This window comes from Rhipicephalus microplus, unplaced genomic scaffold (genome assembly GCF_043290135.1).
Source record: "Rhipicephalus microplus isolate Deutch F79 unplaced genomic scaffold, USDA_Rmic scaffold_135, whole genome shotgun sequence".
In the NCBI taxonomy this organism is placed as follows: domain Eukaryota; kingdom Metazoa; phylum Arthropoda; class Arachnida; order Ixodida; family Ixodidae; genus Rhipicephalus; species Rhipicephalus microplus.
Genome location: NW_027464707.1, coordinates 127,501 through 132,034, shown reverse-complemented (window position 1 = coordinate 132,034; position 4,534 = coordinate 127,501). Strand labels below are relative to the sequence as shown.

Here is a 4,534-nt window from a genome sequence, read left to right as displayed (position 1 = left end):
GTTCCGGCCGGTCCACCGACAGTGCAGCGGGCTTGGGCAACCCGCACGGCGCGACCGAGTCGATGCAACGAAAAAGAGCGAGCATGAACGTGCTTCTTGCCGCACGGCTCCCACTCGTCTTTCGGGAAGGTTGTGCCGTAGCGAGCTCGAACGCCGTCATCTCGGAGTGCAAAATAAGCGTGTTGGGGCGCCTGAAGGTGGCCTCCGCCGCACACAGACTGCGTCCGGCCCGCCGAAGGCGAGGACGGACGCGCAGTCGAACGATTACCTGGTTGATCCTGCCAGTAATCATATGCTTGTCTCAAAGATTAAGCCATGCATGTCTAAGTACATGCCGAAATAAGGCGAAACCGCGAATGGCTCATTAAATCAGTTATGGTTCCTTAGATCGTTTCTTCCTACTTGGATAACTGTGGCAATTCTAGAGCTAATACATGCAGTGAGCCTGGAGCCCTTTGGGTAACGGGTGCTTTTATTAGACCAAGATCGATCGGGTTTCGGCCCGTATTGTGTGGTGACTCTGGATAACTTTGTGCTGATCGCATGGCCACGAGCCGGCGACGTTTCTTTCAAGTGTCTGCCTTATCAACTTTCGATGGTAGGTTACTTGCTTACCATGGTTGTTACGGGTAACGGAGAATCAGGGTTCGATTCCGGAGAGGGAGCCTGAGAAACGGCTACCACATCCAAGGAAGGCAGCAGGCGCGCAAATTACCCCCTCCCGGCACGGGGAGGTAGTGACGAAAAATAACAATACGGGACTCTTTTGAGGCCCCGTAATTGAAATGAGTACACTCTAAATCCTTTAACGAGGATCAATTGGAGGGCAAGTCTGGTGCCAGCAGCCGCGGTAATTCCAGCTCCAATAGCGTATACTAAAGCTGCTGCGGTTAAAAAGCTCGTAGTTGGATCTCAGTTCCAGACGAGTAGTGCATCTACCCGATGCGACGGCTCGGACTGAACATCATGCCGGTTCTTTCTTGGTGCACTTCATTGTGTGCCTCGAGATGGCCGGTGCTTTTACTTTGAAAAAATTAGAGTGCTCAACGCAGGCGAGTCGCCTGAATAAACTTGCATGGAATAATAGAACAAGACCTCGTTTCTGTTCTGTTGGTTTTTGGAATACGAGGTAATGATTAAGAGGGACGGACGGGGGCATTCGTATTGCGGCGCTAGAGGTGAAATTCTTGGACCGTCGCAAGACGAACTACTGCGAAAGCATTTGCCAAGAATGTTTTCATTGATCAAGAACGAAAGTCAGAGGTTCGAAGGCGATCAGATACCGCCCTAGTTCTGACCATAAACGATGCCAACCAGCGATCCGCCTGAGTTACTCAAATGACTCGGCGGGCAGCTTCCGGGAAACCAAAGTATTTGGGTTCCGGGGGAAGTATGGTTGCAAAGCTGAAACTTAAAGGAATTGACGGAAGGGCACCACCAGGAGTGGAGCCTGCGGCTTAATTTGACTCAACACGGGAAAACTTACCCGGCCCGGACACTGGGAGGATTGACAGATTGAGAGCTCTTTCTTGATTCGGTGGATGGTGGTGCATGGCCGTTCTTAGTTGGTGGAGCGATTTGTCTGGTTAATTCCGATAACGAACGAGACTCTAGCCTATTAAATAGGTGCGGGGTTCCCAGCACCTTACAACCTTCTTAGAGGGACAAGCGGCTCCTAGCCGCACGAAACAGAGCAATAACAGGTCTGTGATGCCCTTAGATGTCCGGGGCCGCACGCGCGCTACACTGAAGGAAGCAGCGTGTCTTTATCCCTGTCTGAAAAGACTGGGTAACCCGTGGAACTTCTTTCGTGATTGGGATAGGGGCTTGCAATTGTTCCCCTTGAACGAGGAATTCCCAGTAAGCGCGAGTCATAAGCTCGCGTTGATTACGTCCCTGCCCTTTGTACACACCGCCCGTCGCTACTACCGATTGAATGATTTAGTGAGGTCTTCGGACCGATGTCCGGCGCGGCCTTTCGGTTGCGCCGGTCTGTTGGAAAGATGACCAAACTTGATCATTTAGAGGAAGTAAAAGTCGTAACAAGGTTTCCGTAGGTGAACCTGCGGAAGGATCATTAACGGATTGTGAAGGGTGAGCGCCTCAGCTGCGTCTGCGCCCGACACTTTCTGCCGCTGACCCCGTTTGGACGCGGGGTCGGCTTTTCCCCACGGGGCTGCCTGAATGTGGAGCGGCACCCCGTGACAAATTGTTGCGCCCAGCGGACGCCAACACCGCGACCTTGGACGGTCGGCCAGGTGGCGGACGCGGGTACAAACGGCGCAACGCACTCATAGGTCGGCTTTCGACCCGCCACAGCACCGTGGCTCGAAGCGCTCGAAATGCGCGACCCGACCGCTGCGGGACCGCCTAGTACTGTAAACAGGAGCGGCGGAGCGCGAACGGCGAGTCGTGGTTACGTCGGTAGAAGGCGAGGCTGCGCGTTCCCGAAACGCCAGCCGAGTGCCCTCCCGACCGTTCGAGCGTGCAAGAACGAGACCCGACAATCGCGCGGCGACTGCCAAGTACGAGAGGAACGGCACAAGCGTCGGCGGTCGGTCAAGGAACTGGCGATGTGACGGGTCCGCTGTGCACCAGTGCATACCGTCCCGCCGTCCGCGGCAAGCGCCTCCGCGTCCTCGGGTGACGGAGGCTGCCGGTCGGTTCTTGCAGGCGAGGGATCTCGCTGGCACCGGTTCGCGTTGACGCGCGGCCGGTCATGGCACGGCGATGCGACGGCCGAGGTGCGCAGTACTCGATGGAGGAACCGCACGCTCCGATGACCGTCCCGCCCTCCGCGGCGTATGCGTACCGACCGTAATGGTTGCAGCAGCGCCGGCCGGCTTTTGAATTCGCCACACGAAACACGGTGCGAGATCGCGGTTAGGGGAGCGTCGACGTTGCCAGGCGTTTTGCTTGCTGCCGAGGGAAAGGCGGCACGGCCACGTCGCGCTCGTCGCGATTAGCGGGTCTGCGCGCTTTGGGAAGGTGCCGCAACGACTTGCCGAAAGAGGAAGCACGGAAGAACGAGGGACTTGGACGTCCCGACAATTGAACGCACTTGCGGCCAGGCCCTTGCTGGCTTCGTTCTTCCGCCTCGAGTAGGCTGTACGCGGCTCCGGCGCCGAAAGTGGTCCTTGGCACCGACTTCGGTGGACGTGGGAAGTGCCGCGCAAGTACGGCGCGCCTGGCTCCACCTGTTGGCTAAAGTAGGCAGCCGGATCGGCATTTTGGTGTGCGGTGGCAAACCGTGGATGCGAAAAAAGCTTGTGCGATTTCGTGGAACAAAAAGCGGGGGTCCCCCTTTTTATGCGGAGGAGACCGACCCGCCTGCCGTGGTGAACCGCGACGCCACGGTAAAAACGGGAGAGGCTTGTCGATGGGACCGTGCATCCCGCGCTCCACGGAGGCCGGGAGGCGGCCGCCCGAGGAAATGTGTAGCCGTCGAGGCCCGCATCTGCGTGCACTCTTATCCAAATGGGTGTACCGCAGGCATTTTCTGGTTAGGCGGGCCAATGAGAGCGAGCACACAACGATACCTACGGGTCCGGCTTGGAGAACCGGCTTCGACGCCTCCCGAGTATTTATAGAGGGGTGGACCACGAAAGCACTCGCAAGTAGCGAAAGCGAAACGCCGTCCGAAACACACCGTTTGCTCGATTTGCGGCAGCCGAAAAAGGCGCGGCAGAGTTTTGGAGTCCAAGCGTGCGCTGAAAAGCGCCCTTCTTGGCCACTGTTTGGCCGAGTGCCAGAAACGTTTGGTTTTGACTGTACGGAATTGAACAAACACTTTTTCACGACTCTAAGCGGTGGATCACTCGGTTCTCGGGTCGATGAAGAACGCAGCCAGCTGCGAGACTTGGTGTGAATTGCAGGACACACTGAGCACTGATTCTTTGAACGCACATTGCGGCCTTGGGTCTTCCCTTGGCTTCGTCTGTCTGAGGGTCGGATCACATATCAAGAGAGCCTTCGGCGCACAAGGGAACGTGAGCCGTCGACTCGTTTTGACCGCGTCGGCAACACGGACAGCACGCTGAACACCTCACAGCGAGCGCCAACAGCGGCCACTCAAGGGCGAGACGGTGGCGACCGTCGTGCCAGAGCCCAACCGAAACGGGGGCGACCGACTGCATTGAGGATGTGGCACCTCGTTGAGACCGCCGCAGGACTTCGAGTCGGAAGGAAGCCTGCAGGGAAAGTGCGGTCGAGGTTGCGTACTCCTCTCTGCGACCGGGCGCGCAAGAGCTGCGAGAGCCACGGACGCGCAACTTTAACGCACGGTAAACACGAGGAGCGAAAGCCGGCCAGCAAAGCTTCTCCAGCCGTGCGCAAAGTGCGCGAGATCGCAGCCTTGCGTTGCGCTTGTTGCCCTCGAAGTAAGCAGGGTGTCCCGTAGACCGGGCGCTCGAACACGCTGCGGGGCCGTGCCTCCTCCAGGCTTTGCCGCGCGAACAGGGAACGTTCGCGCGCAAAGCGCAGGGAGGTGAGGAGGCTGCGCCCGACGTTTGCGGTTCGCTGCGTACGCGGTTGA

General features: G+C 57.7%; 2 non-coding genes across 2 annotated transcripts; both read left to right on the top strand.

Annotated features, from left to right (window-relative positions):
- The first annotated feature begins 265 nt into the window (after positions 1-265).
- Positions 266-2,080, top strand: LOC142790945 (small subunit ribosomal RNA). The gene has a single exon (XR_012889881.1). It is a non-coding gene; the product is annotated as a small subunit ribosomal RNA (ribosomal RNA).
- Positions 2,081-3,798: 1,718 nt separating this feature from the next.
- On the top strand, positions 3,799-3,951 carry LOC142790952 (5.8S ribosomal RNA). Its single transcript, XR_012889888.1, has one exon. It is a non-coding gene; the product is annotated as a 5.8S ribosomal RNA (ribosomal RNA).
- Positions 3,952-4,534: the final 583 nt, after the last annotated feature.